This window comes from Dendrobates tinctorius, unplaced genomic scaffold, assembly GCF_039654945.1.
Source record: "Dendrobates tinctorius isolate UK_male_01 unplaced genomic scaffold, ASM3965494v1 ptg000102l, whole genome shotgun sequence".
NCBI classification, from domain to species: Eukaryota; Metazoa; Chordata; class Amphibia; order Anura; family Dendrobatidae; genus Dendrobates; species Dendrobates tinctorius.
This window is the reverse complement of record NW_027361770.1, coordinates 32,031,657-32,053,144: the sequence shown is the minus strand read 5'-3', so window position 1 is coordinate 32,053,144 and position 21,488 is coordinate 32,031,657. Positions and strand designations below refer to the sequence as shown.

At 41.2% G+C, this 21,488-nt stretch overlaps 1 protein-coding gene and 1 long non-coding RNA gene across 3 annotated transcripts in view; one reads left to right on the top strand and one right to left on the bottom strand.

Annotated features, from left to right (window-relative positions):
* The window catches only part of ICE1 (interactor of little elongation complex ELL subunit 1), a 99,420-nt gene extending 98,895 nt beyond the window's left edge, over nucleotides 1–525 (bottom strand). Inside the window, exon 1 of one of the 2 annotated variants that reach the window (XM_073587786.1) lies at nucleotides 392–525. The gene's annotated coding sequence lies outside the window, so the exon portion shown is untranslated. The remainder of the gene's footprint in view (nucleotides 1–391) is intronic. The other variant, XM_073587785.1, reaches the window with a different exon arrangement.
* Nucleotides 458–21,488, top strand: part of LOC141099754 (uncharacterized) — a 108,309-nt gene continuing 87,278 nt past the window's right edge. The window contains exon 1 of the long non-coding RNA XR_012234518.1: nucleotides 458–867. This is a non-coding gene — a long non-coding RNA (uncharacterized lncRNA). The remainder of the gene's footprint in view (nucleotides 868–21,488) is intronic.

Below are 21,488 nucleotides of genomic sequence, written 5' to 3'. Positions count from 1 at the left end.
TCAGTCACTGATAGGACCGCCCACCGGACTCAAAGCGCAGCAGAGGATTAGATGATGAAAACATAATATATGGAGTCTTTTCTCACTAAACAATGTCACATTCTTCTCAGCTCCCCCTGCTCTATACCATGGTGCCTGCAGACTGGACGGCATTCTCAGGGGGACAGGTTAGAAGCTGCTCCACACTCTGACGGCCCTCGGTCCGGGCACAGCACACCGGGTCCCCCGCCCCACACACCAGCACGTGACCGGCAGCAGACGAGCACCGCCACTAGAAACACTGGGAGTGTCTGCTCCGCAGTGTAAACAACCCCACAACGTGGAGACAGCACCGGGTGAGCGCCCCCCGCCTGTGTACAGGGGCATGCACCGACCGGCTGCATACACTCACCAGCCAGCTGTACCGCTTCAGCCGATACAGAACCATGTTGCTCCGCGGTGTAGCAGGGAATTCGGCACGTCCCGGAAGTAGTGAGTCTTCCAGCAAAACACTTCCCTGCCGCGAACAGCCAATAGCTGCTGAGGAGGACCGTCTGCGTCACCTCCCCGCCCGCCAGGGAGGCGAAGGCCGCTCCTTGCCCCACGTGACCCGTTTTGGCGCGGGTTTGTGCACAGTGCCGTTCCGGGAGGTGCAGTTACCTCTCCCACTGGTAATGGCGGCGCTTCACCTAGTGCAACCATGTAAAGAAAGCCAGTACCACGCTGCACATCACGGAGAGGGAACCAGAGCTGACAACTTTCACATGGAAACCTGAAACAAAAGCTGAGCTGGCTGTCAGGAGAGACAGCTGGTGGGCTTCATGGCGCCCATAGTCACGGTGCAGGGGGCTGACACATACTATATGTGCCTGGACACACACCTCTGGGGTAACTATGAAGCTATGCGCACACGTTGCGGAACGCCCGGGGAAGTTACCGCGAGAATTCCAGAATTCCATTCTGCGGGAAAATTGCATTTTAAATTCCCGCAGAAAAACTAGCAATTTGCAAGTGTCATTAGCTGACAGAATGCTAGCGTTCTCCAAGTGATCTGTAGCATCGCTTGGAGAACTGATTGACAGGTTGGTCACACTCGTCAAACATAGTGTTTGACGAGTGTGACCAACTTTTCACTATTGAGGCCGCCTATGCGGCATCAGTAGTAAAAGATAGGATGTTAAAAATAATAATAATAAAAAAAATCGTGTTATTCTTACCTTCCGGCGTCCCGCGCAGCCTTCCTGATCATTGCGATGCTGCCAGCAAGTCCCATTCCCAGTGATGCATTGCGCCAATGACCATTGACGTCGCGGTGTCGCAAGACCGCAACGTTACCAAAGGTTATTGCCGCAATGCATCACTGGGAATGGGACCTGCCGACAGCATCGCTGAAGCCTGGGGATGCTGCAGCGGCCGCTGGAAGGTGAGAATATGACGTTTTTTTTAATTGTAATTCTATTTTTTACAGGGATATGGTACCCACAGCCCAGAGGACAGTCTCCTCTTCTCCGGACTGTGTGTACCATCCGCAAATGTTCTGCTTACTTTTCGCATAGTGGGCACAGCCACATGCGGAAAGTAAGCAGAACAATGCATTCCTATGTGGGCGGAATCGCCGTGATTCCGCAAAATAATGAGCATGCTGCGTATTTTTCTGCAATGCGATTCCGCTGCGGGAAAATCCGCAGCATTAGCACAGCATTGCGGAATCCCATAGGATTGCATGGGATGCTGTTTTTTGCGTTTTCGCGTTAAAATCCGCCGCGAAAAAAACGCAATGTGTGAACACAGCCTGAGCCCCAGGGGGGCACATACACTTCTGGGCTTTGTCAGGCATTTTTTTTTCTACTGTCGCTTTTCAGGAACCATATTTTTCTTTTTTTGGCCAAACTCCTGTTTTTTTTGTTTTTTTTTTGGGATGAGTTGTATTTAGATATTAAAGGCAATCTGTCACCCCTTTTTTGAGATATCAAATGAGATCATTCAATTGTGTGTCACATAAGGATTCTCTTCGTACTTTTGCTTCCCCTTGACCCCACAGCATATGAAGACTTCCGGGTCATAGACGAAGGGAAAAATACCGGCGCATGCTCAGTAACGATTATATGCTTTGCCCACAGTTTGGCAAAGCATACTGCGCAAGCTCCGGAGGCCTTTGCAATGCGCAAGCGCTGAAACAATACGTGAACTCAGAAAGAAAAAATGCGTAGAGCAAGACGGGGGGGGAGCAGGCGAATAAGCCCCGCCTATCGGACCGCGGCAATTTACATACATCTGAACCGATATAAAAAAGGTATTTATGCATGAAAGGTGCGGGATCAGGGAGAAGCTAAAGTACTAAGAGAATCCTTATCTGACACAATTGAATGATATCATTATATGATATCTCAAAAAAGGGGTGACAGATTCCCTTTAATGAGCATTTATTAACTCAATGGGAAGAAATAACACTTTTTCTCAAGTTTTATGTGATTTATTGTGCAAAAAGTACTTTATTCTGTAAATTATTACTAATAGTTTTATTATTTGGCACAATAAAGTGAATTTTCTGGCTGACACAAGCTGTGCGATGTCTGGGCAACGTGTATCCGGCACTGTACCATCTCAGCCAGGTGCGGCGGACCCTGAAACACTGCAGCATTTGGGAGAAAAACACTAAGGGTATGTGCAGGCGATCAGGAACTGGCAGCACTTTAGACTTGTGTGAAGTTGGCACCCCATGTTCGCAAAAGATGAATAAAAATACACCATTTGTTTGTGCTGGTTTGTGCCGCAAAAATGAACGTTTGCGCCGCTTTGGTTCCAGAGATATTGCGCGTTATGTTTTTATGAAGCTCCGCCCACTTTCCACCCCATGTTCTTAAATTTTAAAAATGAATACACCATTTGTTTGTGCTGCGTTTGTGCTGGTTTGTGCCGCAAAAATGAACGTTTGCACCGCTTTGGTTTCCGAGATATTGTGCGCTCAATTTGCTGAAACTCCACCCACTTTCCACCCCATGTTCTTAAATTTTAAAAATGAATACACCATTCGTTTGTGCCGCAAAAATGAACGTTTGCGCCGCTTTGGTTCCAGAGATATTGCGCGTTATATTTTTATGAAGCTCCGCCCACTTTCCACCCCATGTTCTTAAATTTTAAAAATGAATACACCATTTGTTTGTGCTGCGTTTGTGCTGGTTTGTGCCGCAAAAATGAACGTTTGCACCGCTTTGGTTTCCGAGATATTGTGCGCTCAATTTGCTGAAACTCCACCCACTTTCCACCCCATGTTCTTAAATTTTAAAAATGAATACACCATTCGTTTGTGCTGCGTTTGTGCTGGTTTGCGCTGCAAAAAAAAAACGTTTGTGCCGCTTTGGTTTATTAACGTTTGTGCCGCTTTGGTTTACGAGATATTGTGCGCTCAATTTGCTGTAACTCCACCCACTTTCCACCCCATGTTCTCAAATTTTAAAAATAAATAAATACATCATTCGTTTGTGCTGTATCTCGCACTGAGTTTGTGCCTCAAATCACTGTAACTGATATATGGATAAAGGGAGATAAAAAGAAATGAAAAACACCGGCTAGCCATAGCAATTTTATAATAAAAAAATGTATAAATTGTTCCTTACTAGACCCCATACTTCATTTCGATTTCCTGCTTGTGATGCCCCTCCCCCACACACTGTAACTTGGGGAAAGGCCTAACAATTTGACTACTAGCTGAGAGACTCCCAGGGTAAATCAAGTGTACTTACTTATTTGAACTGAAAATGTGCTAAACTGTCTTGGTAGATTTCTGCAAAGCTATTACCTGAGCAAAGAAACTTTAGTTCAATCATGGAGTTGTACTTTTATCTGTCTACAACAGTGTTTCCCAAGCAGGGTGCCTGCAGGTGTTGCAAAACTGCAACTCCCAGCATGACCGGACAGTCAAAGGCTGTCCGGGTATGCTGGGGGTTGTAGTTCTCCAACACATCAAGTTGTTTGTAATTACAGTAATGCTTTAACCCATTAAAAGAGTACTCTGCTGCAAAACTTATCCCCTATCCCACCCCCCGGGGGGGGGGGGGTTTGGTACTGACCACTGGGACCCCCTGCAATCTCCTGCAGTGGCCCTCAGTGCTCCCCTGCATGGAGCAATCACCGCCCTGTGCAGAGTGACTGCCAACCACAGGGCTTTGCTGTGGCAGGCACGCCCCCACCATTTATTACTATGGGAGAGGCAGAGATACACAATACACTTTTCATCTGTAAAAGTAGAGAGAAGTGAGCATGCTAAGAATAGGATTATTTAATCTCAGTACAGTGATCCCTCAACACATACAATGGCCCCAACATACGATCATTTCAACATATGAAGGACTCTGTTGAATGCAGCATCACCTGCTGCTCCAGTATGGTTTTAACATACGATGATTCACCTGGAACTAATTACCATTGTATGTTGAGGGACCACTGTATCTTAACTATTAAAAATTATGTAATCAATTATTTTCCATATAATACACTGCATGTAAAACTAATAAAAACATTTTTTGTTTTGATCAGATGCCCAGGAAGCCAGCCTGTGACTATGATGACATTATAAATGTCATCTGTTCTTCACATGAAAAAATTATTACAGGACAGGCAATAGCATTCCCCTCAGAAAAAGTATGGGTAGACTTGTGTCAAAAATTAAATAACAAAATGTCACCAAAAAACCTTTACACGTTTGTAAAGACAAATCGGCACAATGTATGGGAAGCCCTTGGTCTGTACAAAGATGTTACAAATATCCCAAAACAACCTTCCAACAGTGAGAGCTCAGAAGGAACAGAGAGTCATTCATCAGTTCAGTGCTATGACATTCAGTTTGAGTTCAGTCTTTCTTTTCAGAGCTGGATCAAAATTTGGCCTGAAAAAGTAATTTACAATGACAAATCTATGTATGCTGATAAAAGAGAATACACAATCTTAAAACCTGGTACATGGACTCACATATTGAATGAGGAGATCTGGAAAAATATCAAGTCATCGTGCACACTTAAATTCAGGAGGGCAAAGGTTTATCCAAATGTTGTATCTAACTACATAGATATAACAGGGTGCTGCACAGAGTGTGATGCACAACTATCCATAAAAGTTGAAGAAATACCAGAGATTGCTAAGCCAGTAGTGCTTAAGTGTATGATCTGCAATATTGATGACAGTCTCCACACAGGAAAATCAAAACGTAAATTATCAGGAGATTTAAGAAAAAGGTTGTCAAAAAAACTCTGGGAAGGACGAAAACAAGCACATGTATGGCGAGCAGCTGAGGCTTATAAAGTTATGGATGTTGGTGACCCTGAGCCTAGCCATCTACCAAATCTAGCAACGTTAAGAAAAGCCAAGCAAGAGATTGGCGAAAGAGAGTTAATGCACAAGGACCCAATTCTTTCATTACATCTCCTGAAATACAGTGTTCCTCAGACTGGAAGCATACACGCAACATTGGTCTAGATAAATTTTTTTGCCATTACTGGACCCAGTCTCAGATGCAAGTCTACCAAATAAAGTCAAAGAACTTGGGTTCCTATGTAAGTTTTGATGCAACAGGTTCAGTAGTGAGAAAACTAAAAAGACCTGTTGGCATTTCTGCACACATCTTTTTGTACCAAGGGGTTTTGTGTTCGAGTGGAGATCATATCCCAGTAGTGCAGATGCTTTCTGAGAGCCATACTGTTAATTCTATAGCACAATGGCTGACTGAATAGAAACAAGCAGGTGCTACTGTTCCAAAGGAAGCAGTTTGTGATTTCTCCCTCGCTTTGCTTGGAGCTCTAGTTAAGGCTTTCACTCCTTACCCCGACTTGAAGACATATATAAATCAGTGTTTTGGAGTGTTGACCAGGAATGTTGCATCAAAACTACCACCATGCTTTATTAGAATTGATGTTGCGCACTGTATCAAGCTTATTAGCCGATGGGAATGTCTGAGGCAAGCTGGAAACAGAGTAAGGGAATTCTATCTCAGAGCAATGGCACAACTTCTACAGTCTACATCACTTGATGATGCGAGAGAACTCATTCATTCAATTTCAGTTGTTGCTTTTAGTGAATCAGAAGGGAATGATGACAGAGGCACACCAGTTTTATCAGAGACTAGCAAAGTTCAACTGAAGAGACGGATTGCAGAGGGACGTGTTTTACCCACTGTCACTGAAGATGACTATGGAGTAGAGATGAAAGAACAAGAGGATGAGCCAATTCAACCATGCCAAACAGACCTGAAAATATGGGCAACAGAAATTTGTGAAAGGAGTAAGATGCTTGCAGCAAATCATGGTGACCGAGACAATTTACATTTCCTTCCAGAACTTGTTCCAAATCTTTTAAGAATGGCATGTTACCTTCCACTTTGGACAGCCATAATGGTTCCACACTTTAAAAGTGTGAACATGACAGCAAGTTCTGCAAATGTTGAGGCTGAATTTAAGAACATAAAAAATGGACTCTTTAAACATGAATGTCTCCCTATTAGAACCGACCGATTTGTAATTCGTCACCTTGAATTTATGGAAGGCAAAATGAGACTTTCCTCAGCTCCCATAAAGAAAACCGAAAGCAGTGAAAATATGAGCCAAGAGAATGGGCAAAAAAAACAACTGTGAGGAGGATTCACAAGTTCACATAAAATTGGGTGATGAAAGTAGCTTGCAGGAGCAGCCTGTTGAAAATTGGAAAGGTCTCAGTATTCCTCCAAAAAAGAGATTGTCCTACCTAACCCCATGTTCCGAGTTGCTGCACATGGACACAAAACTTAACCGAAAAAAAGTGAGCATTTTGAAAAATGGTAACCATCTAGCTAAAAAAACAATACAAGTAAACAAAAAGCTTATAAGTATCATTAATACCTGTGCATTTGATTCATTTTGCCAGTGTCTTTGTTGTGCATTCTGGGACAGTGGATTATTTTGCAATTATGTCATCAAAGAAAACACCGTTGAAATTTTTGAATTGGTGCAGACAATTGTGACAAAGGGAGTTGGAAAGGAAGTTTATGCAATGAGGGCTAAAATACTGTCTGGAATATTTGAATATGTTCAGCTGAAGTCAGGTGTGAGGCAGGTCAATGCTGAATGTAATGTTGCACACATAATCTCAATGACAATGAGACAGGTACCAAGTGTAATAATTAAAACACAGTGTTCTTCTGTGTACTGCAATAGAAATATAGCTAATTCAAGAGCAATCCCTCTTCTGCCAATCAATATACATATTTTAGAAACTAATGGACTTAGTAAACTTCAGCTAGCATTGGAAGATGGGCTACACCTAAATGTTTCAAAATGTCTAAAGCCATTAAAGTCACCTCAAGAGTGTCCAGATGGCTTGAAAATTCAGGATGCATCTTCATTGAAATTCCTTTGCAGTGGTTCGGTCACGCACAGCTGCACCACTGGACAAGTACTTTGTATTGAAATAAGTGCAGAAACACAGTATACACTGTCCGAAATACCTGTGAACATACATCTGGGCAGTCATTCATTTGTGCTACGAGGGGTTGTTGCCTTCATTCCAGGAACTGGCAATATGTCTCTTGGTCATTATGTTGCCTATTGTAGAAGAAAATTTAATGGCTGGGAGAAATATGATGACCTGTGTGACTTTATTACAACAGCCTCTGCAAAGACCAAGATACAACCCCATGTTGTAATATTTACAAAGGAGGAGTGAATATGTGGAGAATCTCTCATCATGAGTCCCGTGGCAAGTCACAGGCTCCAAGATTGTTGTGGAAAGTTTAAAAGTATCCTGGCACCAAACAAAGTGTTAGTAATGCTTTCCTCTAAGGTTGTTTTGGTGCTTAAAGTGTATGTTTAAAATAACCTAAAATATGCCTTACCAATATTTTTTTATTCTGTTAACATTTTGTTAATGTGGATTTCCCATTATGATTAAACCGTTTCATGGCTCTTTAAACAGTTCTGCTGTCTACAAAGTTTCATCTGTTATTGGTAATTCCATTTTTATCTGTGTTTGATTTGCAAAGATTTATTAAGCTCTGAAGGTCCTGTTTAGTTGGACAGCTATATTAAAATAACAATATTTTTGTTTTGAGCCAGACACAAAATCATGGTCTACCATGGTTTTGAGTCCAGCAAGAAAACCACATATGGAGCAAAAATGAGCCAACTAGGGTCACTTGCGGACCCCAGCCAGATCATAGAAATGAATGGAGCGTATGCCCAGTATGCCCAAATGTAATGTTAACCCAGCCATATTCACACTGCAATCCAAAGCCATCACACACAAAGTGGTGATGTCTACGGTCATTGCATATTTATGCAAAGATTTTCATAGAAGATGACAGTCACTTTACATAAACTGGCCAACGTCAAAAGTAATCACAATCTTTTTTTTCCCTGGAATTCTTTTTATAGTGCAACGTAATTTGGCTAAACAATGTGTTAGGCCTGCTGGGTAATATAAAAAAAAGAAACAAAACCCCTCAGCAGGCCCAGATGGAACTATGGGAGCCACTGGGTCCTAAAACCCTCCCTGCAAGGTGACGTCAGCAGGGAGAGGACAGCCAACACTCACGTGACAAAAATAACCAATAAGACTGCAGCTGAAAAGTCAGACACACCTCTGGCTGAGAAACCACAACAGAAAATATATACAATAATTTAATAACGTTGAGACCAGGTGCGGACCACTGGTGCCCCCGCCGATCTAGATTCCCTACGCTGCAACCCTAACTAGACCGTCAGACTTCACACCCGCAAGGGCGATCCACCCGACCACCATCTCCCTAGTCTCACTCCTGTCTCCAACCTGACTAGGGTGGGGGCCCTAGGGTTACAGCTGGTAGTGGCAGAATGTAAATAGGGCACCAGCAGTCCACAGATGTTCTTACCTGGTCCGTAGAAGAAACTGCAGAAGCAAACAATATCTCGGAAACCATAGCGGTGCAAACGTTCATTTTTGCGGCACAAACCAGCACAAACGCAGCACAAACAAATGGTGTATTCATTTTTAAAATTTAAGAACATGGGGTGGAAAGTGGGCGGAGCTTCATAAAAATATAACGTGCAATATCTCTGGAACCAAAGCGGCGCAAACGTTCATTTTTGCGGCACAAACGCAGCACAAACAAATGGTGTATTCATTTTTAAAATTTAAGAACATGGGGTGGAAAGTGGGCGGAGCTTCATAAAAATATAACGCGCAATATCTCTGGAACCAAAGCGGCGCAAACGTTCATTTTTGCAGCACAAACGCAGCACAAACAAATGGTGTATTCATTTTTAAAATTTAAGAACATGGGGTGGAAAGTGGGCGGAGCTTCATAAAAATATAACGCGCAATATCTCTGGAACCAAAGCGGCGCAAACGTACATTTTTGCGGCACAAACCAGCACAAACGCAGCACAAACAAATGTATTTTTATTCATCTTTTGAGAACATGGGGTGCCAACTTCACTCAGGTCTTCAAGTCGGGGTAAGGAGTGAAAGCCTTAACTAGAGCTCCAAGCAAAGCGAGGGAGAAATCACAAACTGCTTCCTTTGGAACAGTAGCACCTGCTTGTTTCCATTCAGTCAGCCATTGTGCTATAGAATTAACAGTATGGCTCTCAGAAAGCATCTGCACTACTGGGATATGATCTCCACTCGAACACAAAACCCCTTGGTACAAAAAGATGTGTGCAGAAATGCCAACAGGTCTTTTTAGTTTTCTCACTACTGAACCTGTTGCATCAAAACTTACATAGGAACCCAAGTTCTTTGACTTTATTTGGTAGACTTGCATCTGAGACTGGGTCCAGTAATGGCAAAAAAATTTATCTAGACCAATGTTGTGTATGCTTCCAGTCTGAGGAACACTGTATTTCAGGAGATGTAATGAAAGAATTGGGTCCTTGTGCATTAACTCTCTTTCGCCAATCTCTTGCTTGGCTTTTCTTAACGTTGCTAGATTTGGTAGATGGCTAGGCTCAGGGTCACCAACATCCATAACTTTATAAGCCTCAGCTGCTCGCCATACATGTGCTTGTTTTCGTCCTTCCCAGAGTTCTTTTGACAACCTTTTTCTTAAATCTCCTGATAATTTACGTTTTGATTTTCCTGTGTGGAGACTGTCATCAATATTGCAGATCATACACTTAAGCACTACTGGCTTAGCAATCTCTGGTATTTCTTCAACTTTTATGGATAGTTGTGCATCACACTCTGTGCAGCACCCTGTTATATCTATGTAGTTAGATACAACATTTGGATAAACCTTTGCCCTCCTGAATTTAAGTGTGCACGATGACTTGATATTTTTCCAGATCTCCTCATTCAATATGTGAGTCCATGTACCAGGTTTTAAGATTGTGTATTCTCTTTTATCAGCATACATAGATTTGTCATTGTAAATTACTTTTTCAGGCCAAATTTTGATCCAGCTCTGAAAAGAAAGACTGAACTCAAACTGAATGTCATAGCACTGAACTGATGAATGACTCTCTGTTCCTTCTGAGCTCTCACTGTTGGAAGGTTGTTTTGGGATATTTGTAACATCTTTGTACAGACCAAGGGCTTCCCATACATTGTGCCGATTTGTCTTTACAAACGTGTAAAGGTTTTTTGGTGACATTTTGTTATTTAATTTTTGACACAAGTCTACCCATACTTTTTCTGAGGGGAATGCTATTGCCTGTCCTGTAATAATTTTTTCATGTGAAGAACAGATGACATTTATAATGTCATCATAGTCACAGGCTGGCTTCCTGGGCATCTGATCAAAACAAAAAATGTTTTTATTAGTTTTACATGCAGTGTATTATATGGAAAATAATTGATTACATAATTTTTAATAGTTAAGATACAGTGGTCCCTCAACATACAATGGTAATTAGTTCCAGGTGAATCATCGTATGTTAAAACCATACTGGAGCAGCAGGTGATGCTGCATTCAACAGAGTCCTTCATATGTTGAAATGATCGTATGTTGGGGCCATTGTATGTGTTGAGGGATCACTGTACTGAGATTAAATAATCCTATTCTTAGCATGCTCACTTCTCTCTACTTTTACAGATGAAAAGTGTATTGTGTATCTCTGCCTCTCCCATAGTAATAAATGGTGGGGGCGTGCCTGCCACAGCAAAGCCCTGTGGTTGGCAGTCACTCTGCACAGGGCGGTGATTGCTCCATGCAGGGGAGCACTGAGGGCCACTGCAGGAGATTGCAGGGGGTCCCAGTGGTCAGTACCAAACCCCCCCCCCCCGGGGGGTGGGATAGGGGATAAGTTTTGCAGCAGAGTACTCTTAATGGGTTAAAGCATTACTGTAATTACAAACAACTTGATGTGTTGGAGAACTACAACCCCCAGCATACCCGGACAGCCTTTGACTGTCCGGTCATGCTGGGAGTTGTAGTTTTGCAACACCTGCAGGCACCCTGCTTGGGAAACACTGTTGTAGACAGATAAAAGTACAACTCCATGATTGAACTAAAGTTTCTTTGCTCAGGTAATAGCTTTGCAGAAATCTACCAAGACAGTTTAGCACATTTTCAGTTCAAATAAGTAAGTACACTTGATTTACCCTGGGAGTCTCTCAGCTAGTAGTCAAATTGTTAGGCCTTTCCCCAAGTTACAGTGTGTGGGGGAGGGGCATCACAAGCAGGAAATCGAAATGAAGTATGGGGTCTAGTAAGGAACAATTTATACATTTTTTTATTATAAAATTGCTATGGCTAGCCGGTGTTTTTCATTTCTTTTTATCTCCCTTTATCCATATATCAGTTACAGTGATTTGAGGCACAAACTCAGTGCGAGATACAGCACAAACGAATGATGTATTTATTTATTTTTAAAATTTGAGAACATGGGGTGGAAAGTGGGTGGAGTTACAGCAAATTGAGCGCACAATATCTCGTAAACCAAAGCGGCACAAACGTTAATAAACCAAAGCGGCACAAACGGGTTTTTTTGCAGCGCAAACCAGCACAAACGCAGCACAAACGAATGGTGTATTCATTTTTAAAATTTAAGAACATGGGGTGGAAAGTGGGTGGAGTTTCAGCAAATTGAGCGCACAATTTCTCGGAAACCAAAGCGGTGCAAATGTTCATTTTTGCGGCACAAACCAGCACAAACAAATGGTGTATTCATTTTTAAAATTTAAGAACATGGGGTGGAAAGTGGGCGGAGCTTCATAAAAATATAACGCGCAATATCTCTGGAACCAAAGCGGCGCAAACGTTCATTTTTGCGGCACAAACCAGCACAAACGCAGCACAAACGAATGGTGTATTCATTTTTAAAATTTAAGAACATGGGGTGGAAAGTGGGTGGAGTTTCAGCAAATTGAGCGCACAATATCTCGGAAACCAAAGCGGTGCAAACGTTCATTTTTGCGGCACAAACGCAGCACAAACAAATGGTGTATTCATTTTTAAAATTTAAGAACATGGGGTGGAAAGTGGGTGGAGTTTCAGCAAATTGAGCGCACAATATCTCGGAAACCAAAGCGGTGCAAACGTTCATTTTTGCGGCACAAACGCAGCACAAACAAATGGTGTATTCATTTTTAAAATTTAAGAACATGGGGTGGAAAGTGGGCGGAGCTTCATAAAAATATAACGCGCAATATCTCTGGAACTTAAGCGGCGCAAACGTTCATTTTTGCGGCACAAACGCTGCACAAACAAATGGTGTATTTTTATTCATCTTTTGAGAACATGGGGTGCCAACTTCACACAAGTGCACTTTAGACATCCAAAGCACTGCTGTCTACTGAATGCAGATGAATCTGTATGCATTTACTGATCATGTGCACTTGCCCCAATAGCCACTGGCGACTGAGCTGCACAACAAAATAGTCAGACAGGTAGGTCCCTGGCAGGTGGAAGCTTCTCCCTGTCCAGTTTATGGTTTGGAATTATTGTCTTGCTATCTGTATTCATGCCAATTTCAAATTTATAAAGGTTCGTTTGTTTTGCCACTTTTGGAGGAAAAAAAAAGACTTTACAATAAGTGTTTTTTTTTTTTTTTTTTTTTTTAATTTAAACTTTTAGTACCATAATTTTTTTTCAGTAGTTGAAGTTGTATGACTGATTGTGGTTGTGTTTTTAGGATGAGTGCACACAGTGCGGATTCACCTGCGGATTTGCCAGCGGGTTTCCCCTGCGGTTTGACACCTGGAAAATGGAACAGGTGTCAAACCGCTGCGGAATCCGCAGAAAGAATTGACATGCTGCAGATTTAAAACAGCAAATCCGTGTAGAAAAATCCGCACCGTGAGCTCTGCGGTTTTGAAATCCCATAGGCTAACATGGTACTGTACATTGCTTGCGGATCTGCTGCGGATCCGCTGGGCCAAATCCGCTGCGGATCCGCAGCGTGTGCACATACCCTAAGTTGTTCCATTTCAGGCACGTAGGACTTTTTAATCACTATTGAAAGCAAACCTGTCATCCAGATTGTGCTCAGTAACTACAGACACTGTCAGGTTGCCACTGTTATACTGATTAAAATGATACCTTGGTTCAGCGTCGGACTGGAACACCTTGGGCCCACCAGAGAAAATCATTCTTGGGGCCCACTATGTAGCTGAATAGATAAAAAATACCAGACCACCAATTGTGCGGTAAAACACACTAATATCCGGGTATAATATAAGGTTGTACATGTCTTAATTATGTAGCAGGTGTTGGGGTAGCCCCCTCATAGAATATAAAGCAGCCCCCTCATAGAATATAATGTAGACCCCTCATAGAATATAATGCAGCCATCTCATAGAATATAATGCAGCCATCTCATAGAATATAATACTGCCCCCCTCATAGGGTATAATGATAGGGTATAATGCACCCCCTCATAGGGTATAATACTGCCCCCCTCATAGGGTATAATACTGCCCCCCTCATAGGGTATAATGATAGGGTATAATGCACCCCCTCATAGGGTATAATACTGCCCCCCTCATAGGGTATAATGATAGGGTATAATGCACCCCCTCATAGGGTATAATACTGCCCCCCTCATAGGGTATAATGATAGGGTATAATGCACCCCCTCATAGGGTATAATACTGCCCCCCTCATAGGGTATAATGATAGGGTATAATGCACCCCCTCATAGGGTATAATGCACCCCCTCATAGGGTATAATAATGCACCCCCTCATAGGGTATAATACTGCCCCCCTCATAGGGAATAATGCACCCCCTCATAGGGTATAATACTGCCCCCCTCATAGGGTATAATACTGCCCCCCTCATAGGGTATAATACTGCCCCCCTCATAGGGTATAATGATAGGGTATAATGCACACCCTCATAGGGTATAATACTGCCCCCCTCATAGGGTATAATACTGCCCCCCTCATAGGGTATAATGATAGGGTATAATGCACCCCCTCATAGGGTATAATGCACCCCCTCATAGGGTATAATGCACCCCCTCATAGGGTATAATACTGCCCCCCTCATAGGGTATAATACTGCCCCCCTCATAGGGTATAATACTGCCCCCCTCATAGGGAATAATGCACCCCGTCATAGGGAATAATGCACCCCGTCATAGGGAATAATGCTGCCCTCATAGGGTATAATGCTGCCTCCTCATAGGGTATAATGCTGCCTCCTCATAGGGTATAATACTGCCCCCCTCATAGGGAATAATGCTGTATAGATATATAGAGTTAGATAGATATAGATAGAAAGACAGATGTAGAAATAGATAGTAGATAATGGATAGAAATTAGATAATGGATAGATATAGATAGAAAGATTCATAGAGATAGATAGAGATAGATATAAAGATAGATATAGAAAGAAATATAGATAGATCGATAGGTAGATAGATATAGAGATAGATAGAAAATAGATAATGGATAGATAGATAGATAGCTATAGATAGAAAGATATAGAGATATATAGATAGAGATAGATAATAGATAGAGATAGATAATAGACAGAGATATACAGATATAATAATAATAATAATATAGATAGATATAGAGATAAATATATATAGATGGCTATAAATAAAAATAGAGAGATATATATAGAGATAGATAGATATAGAGATAATAGATATATAGATAGATATAGAGACAGATAGATATAGAAAGATACATATAGAGATATACACTCACTGGCCACTTTATTAGGTACACCTGTCCAACTGTGTGTTAAGACTTAATTTCTAATCTGCCAATCACATGGCGGCAACTCAGTGCATTTAGGCATGTAGACATGGTCAAGACAATCTCCTGCAGTTCAAACCGAGCATCAGTATGGGGAAGAAAGGTGATTTGAGTGCCTTTGAACGTGGCATGATTGTTGGTGCCAGAAGGGCTGGTCTGAGTATTTCAGAAACTGCTGATCTACTGGGATTTTCACGCACAACCATCTCTAGGGTTTACAGAGAATGGTCCGAAAAAGAAAAAAAATCCAGTGAGCGGCAGTTCTGTAGCCGGAAATGCCTTGTTGATGCCAGAGGTCAGAGGAGAATGGGCATACTGGTTCGAGCTGATAGAAAGGCAACAGTGACTCAAATTGCCACCCGTTACAACCAAGGTAGGCAGAAGAGCATCTCTGAACGCACAGTGCGTCGAACTTTGAGGCAGATGGGCTACAGCAGCAGAAGACCACACCGGGTACCACTCCTCTCAGCTAAGAACAGGAAACTGAGGCTACAATTTGCACAAGCTCATCGAAATTGGACAGTAGAAGATTGGAAAAACGTTGCCTGGTCTGATGAGTCTCGATTTCTGCTGCGACATTCGGATGGTAGGGTCAGAATTTGGCGTAAACAACATGAAAGCATGGATCCATCCTGCCTTGTATCAACGGTTCAGGCTGGTGGTGGTGGTGTCATGGTGTGGGGAATTTTTTCTTGGCACTCTTTGGGCCCCTTGGTACCAATTGAGCATCGTTGCAACGCCACAGCCTACCTGAGTATTGTTGCTGACCATGTCCATCCCTTTATGACCACAATGTACCCAACATCTGATGGCTACTTTCAGCAGGATAATGCGCCATGTCATAAAGCTCGAATCATCTCAGATTGGTTTCTTGAACATGACAATGAGTTCACTGTACTCAAATGGCCTCCTCAGTCACCAGATCTCAATCCAATAGAGCATCTTTGGGATGTGGTGGAACGGGAGATTCGCATCAGGGATGTGCAGCCGACAAATCTGCGCCAACTGTGTGATGCCATCATGTCAATATGGTCCAAAATCTCTGAGGAATGCTTCCAGCACCTTGTTGAATCTCTGCCACGAAGAATTGAGGCAGTTCTGAAGGCAAAAGGGGGTCCAACCCGTTACTAGCATGGTGTACCTAATAAAGTGGCCAGTGAGTGTATATATAGAGATAATAGCTAGATATAGAGATATGTATAGAGATAGATAGATATAGAGTTAGAAAGATAGATATAGAGAGATATAGAGATAGATAGAGATAGATAGATATAGATAATAGAGATAATAGATAGATATAGAGATAGATGGATAGATCAATAGATAGATAAAGAGAGAGAGATAGATAATGAGATATAGAGATAGATATAGAGATATGGTGTTAGATAGAAAGATAGATATAGAGATAGATATGGATATAGAGATAGATATGGATATAGAGATAGATATGGATATAGAGATAGATATGGATATAGAGATAGATATGGATATAGAGATAACAGATAGATATAGAGATAGATAGATATAGAGATAATATATAGATAGATATAGAGATAATATATAGATAGCTATAGAGAGAGAGATGTAGAGATAGATATAGAGAGAAACAGATATAGATATAGAGATAGATAGGTAGATAGATATAGAGATAATAGATATAGAGATAGATAGATAGAGATAGAGAGAGCGGTAGATATAGAGAGATAGATATAGAGAGAGATAGATACAGAGATCGATAAATAGATAGAGAGATAGATATAGATATAGATAATAGAGATAGATAGATAGATAAAGATAGATAATAAATATAGAGATAACAGATAGATATAGAGATAGAGTAAGACAGAAAGATATAGAGATAGGTAGATATAGATAATAGAGATAGCTAGATAGATAGACATAATAGATAGATATAGAGATAGATAGAAAGACAGATATAGAGATAGATGTAGAGATAGAAAGATAGATATAGAGATAGAGCTATAGATAATAGAGATAAATAGATAGATATAGAGATAGAAAGATAGATAGATATACAGAGAGATAGATATAGAGATAGAGATAAATAGATAGATAGATATAGAGAGAGATATAGAGAGAAATAGATATAGAGATAATAGATATATATAGAGATAGATAGATACAGAGAAAAGATATAGAGATAAATAGAGAAAGATAGATAGATATATAGATATAGAGATAGAAAGATAGATATAGAGATAGAGCGATAGATAGATATACAGAGAGATAGATATAGAGATAGATAGATATAGATAGATAGCTATAGAGAGAGATATAGAGATAGATATAGAGAGAAATAGATATAGAGATAGATAGAGATAGATATATAGATATAAAGATAGATATAGAGATAGAGCGATAGATAGCGAGAGAAATAGATATAGAGATAGATAGATACAGAGAAAAGATATAGAGATAGATAACGGATAGATAAATAGATAGATAGGTATAGAGATAGATAGATATAGATATTAGATAGAGATATATATAGATAAAGATAGATAGATATAGATGGTAGCTAGATAGATAATATAGAGATAATAGATATAGAGATAGAGTAAGATAGATAGATATAGAGATAGACAGATAGACATAATAGATAGATATAGATATATATAGAAAGATATAGAGAGAGATAGATAGATATAGAGATAGATGTAGAGATAGAAAGATAGATATAAAGATAGAGCGATAGAGATAGATATAGAAATAGATAGATATAGATAATAGAGATAGATATAGAGATAGATAGATATAGATAATAGATAGAGATAGAAAGATAGATAGATATAGATGGTAGCTAGATAGATAATATAGAGATAATAGATATAGAGATAGAGTAAGATAGATAGATATAGAGATATATATACAGTGAAAACCTTTGGAGGGAGTTGAAAGTCCGTGTTGCCAAGCGAAAAGCCAAAAACATCACTGCTCTAGAGGAGATCTGCATGGAGGAATGGGCCAACATACCAACAACAGTGTGTGGCAACCTTGTGAAGACTTACAGAAAACGTTTGACCTCTGTCATTGCCAACAAAGGATATATCACAAAGTATTGAGATGAAATTTTGTTTCTGACCAAATACTTATTTTCCACCATAATATGCAATTAAAATGAAAAAAAAAACAGACAATGTGATTTTCTGGATTTTTTTTTCTCAGTTTGTCTCCCATAGTTGAGGTCTACCTATGATGTAAATTACAGATGCCTCTCATCTTTTTAAGTGGTGGAACTTGCACTATTGCTGACTGACTAAATACTTTTTCGCCCCACTGTAGAAAGCTATAGAGATAGATAGATATAGAGATAGATGTAGAGATAGAAAGATAGATATAAAGAGAGAGCGATAGATAGAGATAGATATAGAAATAGATAGATATAGATAATAGATAGAGATAGATATAGATAATAGATAGAGATAGAAAGATAGATATAAGAGAGATAGAGAGAGAGATATAGAGAGAGAGAGCGAGAGAGATATAAAAAAAAAACCAAAACACAATACTCACCTCTCCTCCTCGCTCCCACGCTGATTCCGGCAGCCGGCTTCAGTGTCAGGAGCTGCCCCCTCTGCCAGACACACAGCGGGTGCGCGATGTAGTGACGTCATCGCGCACTGGCTGTGAGTCAGGAGCAGAGAGGACTGAGGGCGGCGCCGGCCCTGATTTACAGCTGTAGTCTGCAGAGCGGCTTACTGGGCTGGGGGCGGGGCCTCTGGGGGTGTGGAGTCCTGAAATGATATTCACTGCTTCGCAGTGAATATTCATTTCTCTTTAGCAGCGGGGACAGGGGCTCCTGCCTCCTGACACCCGCTGCTGCTCCGCTGGCACGGGCCCCCATAGCAGCTGCATGGTGTGCGACACACCACTGGCTGGGGGCCCCTGAAGCAGCGGGGGCCCTAGGCAACTGCTGGCCCTGTATGCCAGCAGGTGCCAGGGCCCACCAGATGCCAGGGCCCACCAGATGCCAGGGCCCACCGGAGAATCCACCGGTTCTCCGGTGGGCCAGTCCGACGCTGCCTTGGTTGATGAAATCCTGCTGATCTGTTTGCTTTATTTAATTTTTCGGTAGGAGGCTTGAACAAAGAACAATCAATCTGAAATGTTTATTTTTTTTATGGAGTTCACAGTACAATTTACATGTAACCTTTTGGCTAGGTTCACATTAGCGTTTGTGTGCGCAGCATTTCGTCTGCATGTGCAAACGCATGTTTACGCCGTATTTTTTATCCGCATCAGCTTACGCATGACGGTAAAAAACCACTGCATTTGTGTTTTTTTTCAGCGCATGCGTTCGGAGAATTTCCTTGGCACAAGCCACACCCAATGGGTGTGTCTCATTTCCCAGACATAATTGTGAAAAACGCATGCGTTTCCATAGACAGTAATGCGTTTATTTGATGCACTCATTCGCATGCACATGAATGTGCATATTTGATGGATTTCGCCGCTTCCAAAAATCCAACATGATGCGTTCGCCGGACCCGCCGCACACCGAAAAACAAGGCGTGCGTATGCTGACGCATGCGAACTGATGCAAACGCATGCCCCTGCTTAAAACATTTTAAAGATAGGGAAACATGACGCATACGGATTGCTGTGGATGAAACGCGGCGCAGACACAAATGTGAAACCAGCCATAGTTATCCACGTGCAAAATAAAGTTACAGTCATATGTAAAAGTTTGGGCACCCCTATTAATGTTAACCTTTTTTCTTTATAACAATTTTGGTTTTTGCAACAGGTATTTCAGTTTCATATATCTAATAACTGATGGACTCAGTTATATTTCTGGATTCAAATGAGGTTTATTGTACTAACAGAAAATGTGCAATCTGCATTTAAACAAAATTTGACCAGTGCAAAAGTATGGGCACCCTTATCATTTTCTTGATTTGAACACTCCTAACTACTTTTTACTGACTTCCTGAAGCACTAAATTGGTTTTGTAACCTCATTGAGCTTTGAACTTCATAGCCAGGTGTATCAAATAATGAGAAAAGGTATTTAAAGTGGCCACTTGCAAGTAGTTCTCCTATTTGATTCTCCTATGAAGAGTGGCATCATGGGCTCCTCAAAACAACTCTCAAATGATCTGAAAACAAAGATTATTCAACATAGCTTTTCAGGGGAAGGATACAAAAAGTTGTCTCAGATTTAACCAGTCAGTTTCCACTGTGAGGAACATAGTAAGGAAATGGAAGAACACAGGTACAGTTCTTGTTAAGCCCAGAAGTGGCAGGCCAAGAAAAATATCAGAAAGGCAGAGAAGAAGAATGGTGAGAACAGTCAAGGACAATCCACAGACCACCTCCAAAGACCTGCAGCATCATCTTGTTGCAGATGGTGTCACTGTGCATCGGTCAACAATACAGCGCACTTTGCACAAAGAGAAGCTGTATGGGAGAGTGATGCGAAAGAAGCCGTTTCTGCAAGCACGCCACAAACAGAGTCGCCTGAGGTCTGCAAAAGCACATTTGGACAAGCCAGTTACATTTTGGAAGAAGGTCCTGTGAACTGATGAAACAAAGATTGAGTTGTTTGGTCATACAAAAAGGCGTTATGCATGCGCTGTATTGTTGACCGATGCACAGTGACACCATCTGCAGCAAGATGATGCTGCAGGTCTTTGGAGGTGGTCTGTGGATTGTCCTTGACTGTTCTCACCATTCTTCTCTGCCTTTCTGATATTTTTCTTGGCCTGCCACTTCTGGGCTTAACAAGAACTGTACCTGTGTTCTTCCATTTCCTTACTATGTTCCTCACAGTGGAAACTGACAGGTTAAATCTCTGAGACAACTTTTTGTATCCTTCCCCTGAAAAGCTATGCTGAATAATCTTTGTTTTCAGATCATTTGAGAGTTGTTTTGAGGAGCCCATGATGCCACTCTTCATAGGAGAATCAAATAGGAGAACTACTTGCAAGTGGCCTCTTTAAATACCTTTTCTCATGATTTGATACACCTGGCTATGAAGTTCAAAGCTCAATGAGGTTACAAAACCAATTTAGTGCTTCAGGAAGTCAGTAAAAAGTAGTTAGGAGTGTTCAAATCAAGAAAATGATAAGGGTGCCCATACTTTTGCACCGGTCAAATTTTGTTTAAATGCAGATTGCACATTTTCTGTTAGTACAATAAACCTCATTTGAATCCAGAAATATTCAGTCCATCAGTTATTAGATATATGAAACTGAAATAGCTGTTGCAAAAAACAAAATTGTTATAAAGAAAAAAGATTAACATTAATAGGGGTGCCCAAACTTTTACATATGACTGTATGTGCGCATGTTGAGTTTTTGTATTCTTCAAGGTTTCTGCATCTCTTGGCGGCAAA